Below are 13,593 nucleotides of genomic sequence, written 5' to 3' on the forward strand. Positions count from 1 at the left end.
CAGGCGATCTGTTTACCGCTCGTTTCGCGGATTGTCACTTCTATGAGACAGTCTTCCCGTCGTTAGGGGGAGATAAGAACGTCAACGTTCCTAATGAACGACGCGAATTATCGTGGACGACTCCCACTTTGTCTCATTTAGATCCCCGCACCGCTCAGTCTGAAGCTGAAGTGCAGCGCATATTAGATCTCCAGAGCATAGCTCAGAGCATGCCAGATGCTTTCACCGATCTAGCGCGCGTGACAAGATCACATATTCCAGCTGCGAATACGCCTGCAAAGATGGATGTACCAAATGTACGACGGACTACCCTCCTGGAAGCCCGGGACGCCAATTCTGGTGATCCACGTACATTAGCGGCTAGCCAATCATCTGCCCCTACACAAAAGCGTGGCAGACCCCTTGGTTCAAAGGATTCACACCCCTGGAAGAGGAAAACCACGGCACAAGGTCCTGAAGAGCCTACCGTGAATCCGACTATCGCTTACTCATTTTACCCAACTCATGAGGAAATTCTAGATTATGGAAGCGTCCTTGAAGAGACGAATCCTCCTCCCGAGAATCGTGAGATTTCGGTCTATTATGCTAGCTTAGATGATGTGTGGCGTAGAAATGAGATGATTGTCGACGATGCATTAGCATTTGCAGTAGCTACTGAGATCATGTTGAGCGATGACATTGAACCGCGTTCCGTTGATGAATGTCGACGTAGAGCTGATTGGTCAAACTGGAAACAAGCAATCCAAGTCGAACTTGATTCACTTGCGAAACGTAAGGTGTTTGGACCTGTAGTTCCTACTCCTCCACATGTGAAGCCCGTTGGCTACAAGTGGGTTTTCGTTCGGAAGCGTAATGAGAAGAACGAAATTGTGCGTTACAAAGCTCGTCTTGTAACACAAGGTTTCTCACAACGCCCCGGGATTGACTATGACGAAACTTACTCACCCGTTATGGATGTGATTACTTTTCGATACCTTATCAGTTTGGTAGTTTCCGAAAAACTGGATATGCAGCTGATGGACGTAGTAACCGCGTATCTCTATGGGGATCTTGATACGGAAATTTATATGAAAGTTCCCGAATGACTTACATTGATTGGTTCAAATATTTCCAAACCCCGGAACACGCTCTCAATTCGGCTGAGGCGTTCACTATACGGTTTGAAACAATCCGGAAGAATGTGGTATAACCGTTTAAGTGAGTATTTGACTAGTCAGGGATATGTGAATAATGAACTATGCCCTTGTGTGTTCATTAAGAAGTCACATTCCGGATTTGCGATTGTTGCAGTATATGTCGATGACATGAATCTCATCGGAACTCCTGAAGAGCTCGCGAGAACTGCTTCGCACCTGAAGTCGGAATTTGAGATGAAAGATCTAGGTAAGACTCGATACTGTCTCGGTCTCGAGATAGAGCATTGTTCGGATGGAATCCTAGTACATCAATCGAACTACACCCAGAAGGTGTTGCGCCGTTTTAATGAGGATAAAGCGAAGCCTTCGAGTACTCCTATGGTCGTTCGTACGCTAGATGCAAAACGAGATCCCTTCCGTCCGAAAGAGGATGATGAAGAGATTTTGGAGCCTGAAGTTCCTTATCTAAGTGCGATAGGCGCTTTATTGTACTTAGCTCAATGCACTAGACCCGACATCTCCTTCGCTGTTAATCTTTTGGCAAGATACAGCAATGCACCAACACGCAGACATTGGACTGGCGTGAAAGACATCTTCTGTTACCTTAAGGGTACTACGGATTTGGGCTTATTCTATCCCTACGAATCCTCGAGTGATGCCGCACCCTATGCTCATCGGGTTGATTCTCGCCTTGTTGGTTATGCCGACGCTGGATACTTATCTGATCCGCACAAGGCGCGTTCTCAAACGGGTTATGTCTTTACCGTTGGAGGCACCGCAATATCTTGGAGGTCAACTAAACAGACCTTAGTTGCCACTTCGTCTAACCATGCTGAAATTCTCACCTTACATGAAGCAACTCGGGAATGCTTTTGGTTGAGAGCAGTAGTGGGCCATATTCGAAGCTCATGTGATCTTCATCCCGCCGTTAATGCCCCGACGACGATTTTTGAAGACAACGCAGCTTGCATCGAACAGCTCAAGAAGGGTTACATCAAAGGAGACAACACCAAGCATATTGCGCCGAAGTTCTTCTTTACACATCAACAACAAGAGCATCAGAAGATTGAAGTCACGCAAATCCGATCACAAGACAATTTGGCCGACCTCTTCACCAAATCACTACCGAAGGCGACGTTTCAGAAGCTTGTTCATGGAATTGGTATGCGTAAACTTTCTGAGTTGTAACTTTGCTATTTCTCTGTGGAATTATGTCAAACTCAGGGGGAGTATCTTCTGGATACTTGCTTGATCTTAATGTACTCTTTTTCCCTACGATTAGGAGCATTTTTCCCACTGGGTTTTTGCTACCTAACTAGGTTTTAACGAGGCACCCACCTTGGGCTGGTCATATCCCTGATGACGTCCTGTAGACGTTTCTTTTGACTTTGCATTTCTCACGCATTTTTCCTTAGACTATGGATTTTGTCCCTACTTGGGTTTTTGCCATAGCCTTAGGGTTTTTTAGTGAGACTTACTACTTATGCAAGTTCCTACCTTATTGAGAATAAGCGTTGTTCCTTGGAATCAGTGCTGACAAGTCGACTTCCTCAACTTCTGCATGATGCTGAACCTACCTTGAGTATTTACCCACTCAAGGGGGAGTGTTGTAAACATTCCTAGTTTAAGTATGATTGTGTAAATCCTAGATAAGATTTGATTCTAGTTATCCTTTCCTATTACAACTTGTATTACTTGGAGGAGAAGAAATATCTTCTCTCCCTTTACTACTATAAATAAAGGCACAATGTAGGAGGGATAACAACACACACATTCCCCTACAATTCTACAAACACACATCTCTCTCCTCTCTCTCTCTGCCGCCGGCCCTAGTCCCTCTGTCAGATAAAATAGACCACAACATAAGATTCTTTTTGCATCAACATTTCGTTGGTTGTTCATGTCGGAGGAAAGGATAGTGAGTGACATGTGGAAGGAATGTATATGAATGGTACACAAAGTAAAACAAGTAAACTGCATACAAATTTTTAATATTTTTCCGTATTTAAAGCCAAAAATAAGCATACCTTTTATCCCTGACTTCCTCTATCATATTTAATCCCTTTTTTTTCTCATATATATATATATATATATATATATTTATATTTATTTATTTATGAGGGATAGATCCATGGCACCACTTTTTTTACACAACTTTTGACAATTTTTGGTGAGACTTGCTCAGTAATATATTTCAACGATCCGAAACAAGAAGAGAAAAGAATCATCCAAACAAAGAAAAGAAGAGAAAGAAGAGAAAAGAAGATAAAGAAAGAAGATAACGAAGAGAAAGAAGAGAAAAGAAACAAAGAAAGAAAAAAGAGAAAAGAAAGGAGAGAGAGGAGAGAAAAATAGTGAGAGTTTTTTTGTACTCCTATTATTTCAGCAGCGAATAGAATTACTGATGTCTCAAGGAAGTATGCACACTTGCCGAACCTTGTAAATATTGTGTCTTATTTAATTTATATTCCACTGCACATATATCGTTGATTTCACAACTTCATTCAATTATATGCCATTGTAGCCGATTCTCTCTCTCTTTGGGCATCATTGTGAGGAAGTTTTCAGCTCAAGTTTTTGTGGGGTCCACTTCGTAATGTATTTCAATGATTTGAACCGTCTGTCTTTTAGAATTATACTAACAACATAGCACCATAACAAATCAACTAAAAAAAAAAGGTGACCTCCAATATATTATATCTCATTGAAGCCTATTTTCTATCTCTTTGGGCATCATTTTGAGGAAGTTTTCAACTCGATAATCACACTATTACATAGTGTTATTAATTGAGATGTTTTAACTTATAATATGAGTGAACAACAAATCCAATCAATAATAGTTAAGTTGTCACCAATATATCATATTGGTATAATGAAACTCATATGATATAACATGAATCAACTGATAATAATACACCACTGTTCCAATGAAAAACGTCAAATTATCAAGATGAGATTCACTTCTAACGTGACATCGACACTATTATCTGAAGGGTGATGCTAGAGAGACCATCTTTTCAATTATATTTGTAGACCACATGATGTGACGATTGTGTTAACTTATTTTATACTACACAGCCAAGACATAATCAGTTAAGCCATTGAACTACAACCAACATAAAGTAATATACAACCCCAGTGAACCTTAAATCGAATAAAGAAAACATACTTGCAGTCGAAGACATTATGCATGGATATTAGGTTTGGCCTTCTCTTCTCTGGTGTTTGATACGATACAACCTTCAATGGGACTGGTTTTCTTTTTGGAATCACACCGAGAAAAGAGACCAAGAACCTCTCTTTTATTTACATGAAAAACAATAACTGCTACCCCCCCATTAGGGTTTCGGTTATTGCCAGTTACTTAGAGTTGTTAACCAACTCTAATTCAAACATTATAACTTAATGTTTTTCCCTCCATTTATCTATATGGCCATATAATCTCTTATCTTGATGTCGGCATATATATAAATACACTAAGGTTTGATTACACTCACCCTATAAAATCTTACAGATTGGTGATTAGATTCTTTCTTTGAATCGTTAAAATAGAATTCAACTATCAACCAGCACATCATTTAATTTAAAAAAAAATGGTTTAAAAAGATGATACGAAACACTCTCGGTACTGTTCACTTTTAATAAAAAACAACATTTTTATCTTTTCCTGGTACTATTTACTACACCTTTATTTATCATTTTTCATTAAAATAAAGTTTTTTTAAACGTTTCATTAGTTTCCTTAAAAACAATAATGTTTTCTTTCTAATATTCTTGGCGTGCTTGGATAATATTACTCGAATAATAAAACGATAATATTCCAAACGCAAGCTACAATTCACAGTTCACGTGCTACCGTCGCGCCGTCGGTGGAACCCAAAAAAGAGAAATAAAAAAAAAAGAAAGAAAATGTCCCACAAAGTGAAAAAAAAAATGAAAATGTTCCACAAGGGACATAATAGTCATTTCGTGCTCATCACTATGCTCATGAATTTTCTTATTTAAAGCCGGGCCTTCCCCATTGGGAAAGTCATACCCACACTGAAGTCACCTCTCTGCTTTCCCTCTCGTCCGTTCTCTCTGCTCTCTCTGCAACACTGAGAACACCACCTCAGGCAAACCAAAAAGCCATCAACCAACCGCCAGTTCAGCCTCTCGACGTCACGAGCTCCAACCCGAGATCCAGTTCGTAGTGAACAGTGCACAGAGGCCCAAAATCGGAGCTCCGAATCGGACTAAGCTTTCCGATGACCCACGGTGGTTTCCCGACGATGTAAGAATGTCAAACTTAGAACACTGGGTAAAGTTTAGCACAGTGGGCGAATGTTTCAAGTGAATTGCATACCCTCAAACTGATGGGTGTGCTTTGAGATCTCATATTTGGTTTCGAAGTGAATTTGCTAAATTGTCAGCAAAATTCCAGAGTTCTAGCTCCAAGATTCCGTTTCTACTTTCTACCCAAAAAAGAAATATAAGTTTGAGTAATTTCTTTTTTTTTTTCCATCAAAATGTTGTGTCAGCCAGCAGGAGGTCTACGATTTTAATTTTTTTTCGGTGCAACCGGAGTGGCGAAGCACTTACGATCATCGGATTTGATGAACGATCAACAAATTTCATTCGCTAGATCAAATCCGACAGTCATAGGCGCTCCGACACTGTCTTGAGAAATTTCGGTTTTTGTGAGGACAACTACTAATTACATTTGTTGTGTTTTGTCCAGTAATTCTGATTCAAATCCAAATGCCATAATGGAAAACTCTGACATGCCTATGCAACCTGGAGATAAATTCAAATGGATATGGACGGAAACTCAAAAACAGTCTTTCGTTCAAAAGTACTGGAAGAAGTTGTTCATAGTGTTGTGTTTGTTTGCTCTTTCAGTAGATCCATTGTTCCTCTTCGTTCCCATTCTCAAGGATGATAGCAAGTGCCTTATGTTAGACCCAAAGTTGAAGATAGCCGTTATTCTTTTAAGATCATTCACAGATCTTTTCTACTTAATGGACATTATTATTCGGCTTCTTGTATTTGAGAAATATTCGGGTTCGGGTTTAATCGTTGAACTTAACAGTAGACGACACAATTTCAGATCTTGTGTGTCAATAATAGCCAAGACAACATGGGTGTCAAATGATATCTTAATTGACATTGTAGCTCTTCTTCCCCTTTCACAGGTAAGAAATTAAACCCCTTTGTCGGAGTAATTGTTTTCCCCATTTGCTTTGTGTGCGGGTAAAGCGGATTTTTTTTCGAGTTAAATGTACAAAACTGACCATTGTGTAGATACACTTGGGTCTCACATACACTTTGTTAGCAAGTGTGTTAATTTTATGTTCTAGACAACATTGTTATTGATCCATCGATTTCACAGTTGGTACTGCTAATGTATGGTATCCAGGTGGCAATTCTCATTTTCTTCTCAAAAATGAGTGACTTGAGATCGTTGACTACAACAAGGATGGTTCTTATGAACATTTTTGCTATGTTGCAATATATGCCACGAGTTCTTCGCATCTACCTCTCATATAAAGAACTTGAAAGGACTCCTGAAGAAGATATTACAGAAACTCCAATATGGATTAAAGGTGTACTCCAGTTCTGTGCGTACATTATTGCTAGTCATGTAAGTTTCAATATATATCCTTGTTCATTTTAGTTTGTCGAATCAATTCTTATTATCCTTCTTACACTTTTGTTTATTAGAAAGAGCGTGAAATGACTATTTCTCCACTTTTTTTTGTTTATTTGTTTTATTTTTAGATATCCGGAGCCATGTGGTATTTTTTTGCTATTCAACGAATGATGATTTGCTGGCATTCTGCATGTCGAAAAGATGATGGATGTGATAACAGAATTTTTGGTTGTCATGATCACCACGTGTTTAGAAATACCACAATTCTAAATGATTTATGCTTTGTGAATTCATCAGACACAGTGCTCTTCGATTTTGGTATATTTGCTACTGTGCTTCAACATGGTGTTGTAGGATCAACCAATTATTTCCAAAAGTTCTTGAACTGTTTATGGTGGGGTTTACGAAATTTAAGGTTTGTACATTTTTGTCTTTGTAAGAAAATTTAGGTTTAATGCTCTTTTAAGGTCTCTGAATATGTTCATGATTTACATTAATTATTTTTATTGAAAGTATGAATTTCACATTACTTCTACGAAATAGAATCGAGTAGAAGGACTTGTAGAAAATTAAAAATCAAGTTGAGAGACTAAAATGTTATCTTGGATAAATTTTAGGGAGAAGGAACCATTGAACCAAATAATCCCTTAGAAAAATAGTTGCAAACTTTTTTATTAATTTGAACTTCAAATTGGTTTATATATATATATATATATATATATATTGATCCATTAATTTGATTTTTGCAGTTCCCTTGGTTCAAATCTTGAGCCCAGTGTAGATGGATGGGAGAACCTCTATACTATTTTTGTTTCTATAATTGGCTTGCTCTTATTTTTAATATATCTCATTGGAAATTTGCAGGTTTGTTTATAAAACTTTTCTTACGCTTCTCATTTAAGTGCTAATTAATCACTTCACTTACGTAAACTTGATCAGTGAAGATTTTGATATCCATTAAATTCACTCTAGTTTATGAACTACTCATATCAAGCATATCACCAATCCCGTCACAATTAAATCAACTTGTAACAATTTATATCTATTGTAATTGTAATTTTATTGTCATTATTTGCTTGTCTTTTTTGGCTTTACAAGTCTGCACTTGTATTTTGCATATAAGAAAAGATGTAGTAAATACAAATCAATCAAGCCGATTTTCTCCCACACCATTCTTCTTCTAACGGACGTCTCTAATTCTCCTATGGCATTTTCCTCCTGAACCATTTATTATCATTCGACTTTGTCGGGTTCAATCGGGTTAATAGTATTTCAACCTAACTCAACTCGCTTATAGAACAAGTGATCGAGTTTTTACCCAAAAATAAGTTTTTAATGTTTCGAACCCAATCCAACCCATATTAGTTGAGTTAAAATAGAAGTTTTTTTTTTTTTTTGTAATATAGAAAAAAGATTAAACTCAAAATCCAATATAATAATGACATTCAGCTTGATTTGAAAAAGATTCCATATCCAATGTTGATAATCTAATTCTTATCAATCTCTTACTTGTTGAATAGATCTATATGCAATCTGAAACTACAAGAAGAGAGAATCGCAAGCTAATCAGACGGAAGATGGAAGAAATAGGTCCAAAAATAGGATTGTGGTTATTTAAAGAAGGCTTTCCCACCAAGTTGATAAAGGATATGAAGTTGCCGATTATGAAAAAGGTACAAAAAGCACTTGAAGAGAATAAGGAAATTAATTTGGATAATCTTTCCCACTTCTTCCCTCGTATGTTCAGGGATTCATAAAGGAGCATTTGGCCGAGCTGAATCAAGTAAGTTCCTTATATATGAATTTACCCTTTAATTAATTACTCACCTTGATAACCATATAAAACGAGGATTGTATCTCTTTAACTTTTTTATAAGAATTTAATTGATTCTTCCTATGGGTTTTCTTGTTTTCTCTTTGATAGTTTAACAACATGAATTTCAGGTGCCAATGCTTCGAGGGATAGATGAAGATGTGCTGAAAATAATATGTCAGAAACTCGAGCCCGTGAGGTATCCTAAGAACAGCTTTATTATTCAAAAGGGTGAACCACTTGAAAAGATGCTCTACATTCTAGACGGAGATGTATCCATTGAAGAGAGATCTTCTGATGATTCGAGACGAGGTGTAGGAGAATTATGTGGATAAGAACTTCTACGTTGGCCATTCTACTATAGCTTCCCTGCCACTACAACACCGTTGGCAACTGAATCTGTCAAGGCATTTGGTGTTGTTGAAGCCCTTGCTCTCAACGCACAGGACTTGCTAAGTGTAAGCTCTTAATCAAATGCACAATTCCCTTATTACAATTGAGCATCCATAGTAAAATTAATTGGGATAAGAGAGAGATCAAAGAATTACCAGTATTTAAACTATCAGACAAGACTTTCATGCTTTCAACCCAATCCTTCACGTGCGGGGTCATTTAAGCCTATTGTGTGGAGTAAACAAAACATATTGAATGATGCATAGCACATATATAGTCTCTCCTAGTACCATATTAAAATTGAGCATCAATCTTAGCTAAAACCATTGGGAATAGGAGGGTGAGGGTCCAAAATTATTTAAATTATTTGGCAAAATTTTATTTCCCTAATATGAGATTCATGTAGTCTGACAACTTCAATAAGCCTATAAGAAACTCTAACAACCTCAATTTGATTGTAATTTGGCTATATATTCTTTTACTTTAAGTAACGATCTCTAACAACCTTTTTGTTGTTGTGGATTAATAGATGTATCTTGAGCCAGACATTAGAAGAAAAGAGGAGCCTAGACACAAAAGAATGATGAAAGAGGAGATTGAGCGAAATATACAGTGGCGGAGCCAGAATTCTGAATGAGGAGGAGCCTTTCACAAATATGTATATATATATATGAGTGTGTGTAAAAAGTTGAATTCATAACATGTTGACATATGCAATTTGTGTAATCCTCACAAAACTGAAAAAATTCTCTTAAATTCAATACTAAGAAGAAAAAAATGTAAAAACCCAGACAACCAAGTAAGAGGTAGGTTGTGGAAAGCTAAAGAAAATACAAAGAAGTAGAAAAAGAAGGAAAGGGGGGAGAGGTCTGCAAATAAAGAAGGTGGGTTGCTTTAGAAAATTATAGGGTGTATATTACTATTAGGTGAGATAATCGAACCAGAAGTGAGGTTGCTTTTTCCATTTAAAATTGCACATCTCTTTTAAAACTCCCCTGCCAAACTTATCATTTTATTAGACAACCGAAAAGATTTAAAATCAAAACAGCTTAACGACGTCGTTTACTTCATCTTCTTCCTTGAGGTTCACACCTCAGATGAAGTCAGGATGGGCCAGGGACTACCCTAGTCCCTTGGTGGCTCCGCCCCTGGAAATATAGATGGATTTATACGTAAAAATGGGATTCCTAAAAATCAGAATGTAAAGTCGCGGATCATGGAAAATGTAGAAGAAAATTTTCAACAAAATGATCTTTATTGGGATTTGCTCAATTGGGATCATCTCGTTTATTTTCTTCCCAGGGATTTTCAAGCTGAGATCGAAAGTTACATGCCAGTGACTAAGTTGAAGAAGGCAAAGTTTATTCAAATCCATGAATCCATGGTTTTAATTTTGAACATAGAATTTGAAGCATTTATTTATTTATAGCTCTCATCCCAATATCCCATGCATGCGCATGTGATATTATAGCTCCCAGTCATTTAAATAAGGATGTGATATCCACACAACTCATTTTACTTCTCACACACCTTTTTAATTTTCGGCCGTCAAATCGGATGAATTGAAGAAGATCAATGGACAGAAATTATCAAAGGGTGTGTGAGAAGTAAAATGGGGTGTGTGGATAGCACACCCCTTTAAATACAGCATAACTAACATATACTAAACCAACCCCAACCTAGGGCCTAGGCTATGTAACAATCTAGCCCTTGCCCATGATAAGGATTAAGGTGGAGTGTAAGTACAAGAGACAAAAAAAAACTAACAAAAGAAAAAAATAAGCTGTCAAATAGAAGAGTTCGCCGGCCAGTAAAGACCATCCACTTGGAACTTTCTAACCCTTGTCCTTTCACACCAATAAATTTTAAAAGGAAAACCTTCCACTTGGATACTTTTTTATATTACTTGAAGCATGTGAACATTTGTAGTTATAATCATCCAAATAACCCAAAAATTGGTAATTAACTAAAACCAGAAAGAAAAAAAATTAAAAATGTGAGTGGTAGAAACAGGAAAAACGTGATACTTATGGGGATGCAATAATGTCACTGATAGCAAAAAAATAAAAGAGTCATTAATTACGTTTTTATTGTCACAATTCATTTAAGAAAAATACTATGAGATGTTTAAAAAAAAATAATCATTAACCGCCGTACTTTATGGTCTACAAAATATAATTTAAATAGATCTAAAGCCACAATGCATCATTGCAACCGAGCAACAATCACCTTTCACATTTACATGGCCACCTTTTCTTGTAGTGAGCAAACACAAGAACGGTCCGAAGGTTGCAAATTTTAATAAAAAGGTTGGAGATTAATGATGGATGGAAAGTTTTTAAAATTCATGAGTTAGTAACTATATACTTATGTATTAGATTTTTTTTAATATGTCAATTAAGTTACTTATATGTTATAAAATGTAGATTCCAACATTCCAGTACATGGATGATGAAGTGCTGAAAGAAATCTGTAGCCATCTTCGGCCCATGAAGTATAATCGTACCGATAACATTATTGATAAGGGTTACCCAATTCAAATGTTGTACATTGTGGAAGGAAGAATAGGCCAAGAAAGTTGGGTAAAAGACGCAGGAGAAATCTATGGAGAAGAACTTCTGGTTTGGCCATTCTCGACCTCTTTCCCTAACAAAGTACCTACAGCAGCTGAGTCTCCTTTTGTAATTACGGATGTTGTTGAAGCCCTTGTTCTGACGGCCAGTGACATGGAGAGTGTAGCCACTAAATTCCGGAAACATTTCATAAAAAATTACGGCAAATTCGTACACACAGGTGCATTCCCTTACAACTACTATGAAAGGGATATTAAGGAGGCCACAAGAAACTACACTTGTTTGAACAATCCAAATGAAGGAGGCTATGGAACAGTTTACCACCCAGAGTTAAATGGAAGAGCTGTTGCCATAAAAACGTGCAACAGTGCTACTGGTGACCCGTTCATCCAGAGTCAACGTCTGGTTCATGAAGCATTTGTTCTTTCTCAAATCGATCACGAAAATGTGGAGAAGCTGTTAGGTTGTTGTTTAGAGACAACATGGCCTATAATGGTTTATGACCGCACCAATGCTTTGACTTTTGTTGAGCACTTTCACAGAAACAAATCAAAATTCTCGTTGGAATCACGAATGAAGATAGCAGCGGAAACTGCAGGAGCTCTAGCACACTTGCACTCCAGGTCAATCATACATCGAGATGTGAAGACAGCGAATATATTAATAGATCATACAACTCACACTGTAAAAGTTACCGGTTTTGGAGCTTCACGATTGCTTGATGAAGATGAAGGTGAAATGGAAGATGAAGTATCACTTTGCCAGGGACATCCAGATGCTTAGACCCCGAGAATCTTAAATCACACAACGTCTTTAGCTTCGGAGTTGTTCTAATGGAGCTACTAACACGTCAAGAGGCAGTTTCTTCTGACGGGTCTGAGAGATCCCTAGCAAACGACTTTGTTTTTCCAGTGCAAGAGGATCACTTGGGCCAAATTCTCGATGGTGAAATAAACACAGACAAGTTTAATTTTGAGATGGCCAAAAAAGTGAGCGAGCTTGCCGTGACATGTTTGTGGCCATGGGGGGAGGAAAGGCCTTCCATGGAAAAAGTAGCTGAGGAGCTTGAGGGACTAGTGCAAACTATTAGAAACAGGGTAGAACCTTCTACGGTGGACGATAATATATCTTCGGCTTCTAGAGCATTCGAGTGAAGTATTGATGTGAACCCGGGCGGCTGGTTTCAGTTTGAGTGTGTGTGCTTGTGAAATAATTGACAAGTAAGATGCATTTGGTAGTTTGAGTAAACCATGGAATTTAGAATTAGTATCAAATATTGTAACTTTTATATTTTTGCCCATTTCATTTATCTTTGCATTCAAACCTCTGGAATTATATATTGGCCCCCACAGAAATCCATAATCTCTGAAAAGAAATGACCAAAATTCAAAACTAGATAACCATAAATAGAATCCACTAGAAAGTGTGTCTGCACGTTCTTGTAGGATTGAAAATAAATAAAACATTACGCTGCCTTTTTCTTTTCATAAGCAATGTTTGAATCCATAATGCCAAAGAAAGTTGATGACCCTAGAATTTTTTTATTTTTTTTATATTTTGCATTATACTTACAAATTTACAGTGTCAAACATCAAACTGGTAACTAAAAAGGGGAAAATCACTCATAAAATCAACACTATTTCAACTAAACCTATACCCCAACCAAGCAAAACCAAATGCATACTGATAATATCTTCAAGTATAAAAATAAGGAACCAAACAGATGCAACAAATGTAACATCATTTCAATGGCAAAAAAGAAAACTGACATTTGGTTCAAAAATATTAGAGGAAGTATAGGTCATAGTGTGTGATATGCAAAAGTGCTACTAATTCAAATTTCCAACATGCTCAGTAAATCTCTAACTTTTCAGAAGTAATTAAATTGAAACTAATAAATGTTTCTTCTGCATACTGATTATTGAAGATTCGCTACGAAGAATGAATCCGTAACTTACTTCGGTTTCAAAGCAAACAATTTAATCTCCTTCCTCCAGAAATTGCATGTTTTATTACTTCACATAGCTAATTTCTTCCGAAAGATTC

General features: G+C 37.1%; 1 pseudogene; it reads left to right on the forward strand.

Moving 5' to 3' along the window:
* The first annotated feature begins 5,183 nt into the window (after nucleotides 1-5,183).
* Nucleotides 5,184-13,593, forward strand: part of LOC126614467 (cyclic nucleotide-gated ion channel 1-like) — a 138,105-nt pseudogene continuing 129,695 nt past the window's right edge.

This window comes from Malus sylvestris, chromosome 1 (assembly GCF_916048215.2).
Source record: "Malus sylvestris chromosome 1, drMalSylv7.2, whole genome shotgun sequence".
Classification (NCBI taxonomy): Eukaryota; Viridiplantae; Streptophyta; class Magnoliopsida; order Rosales; family Rosaceae; genus Malus; species Malus sylvestris.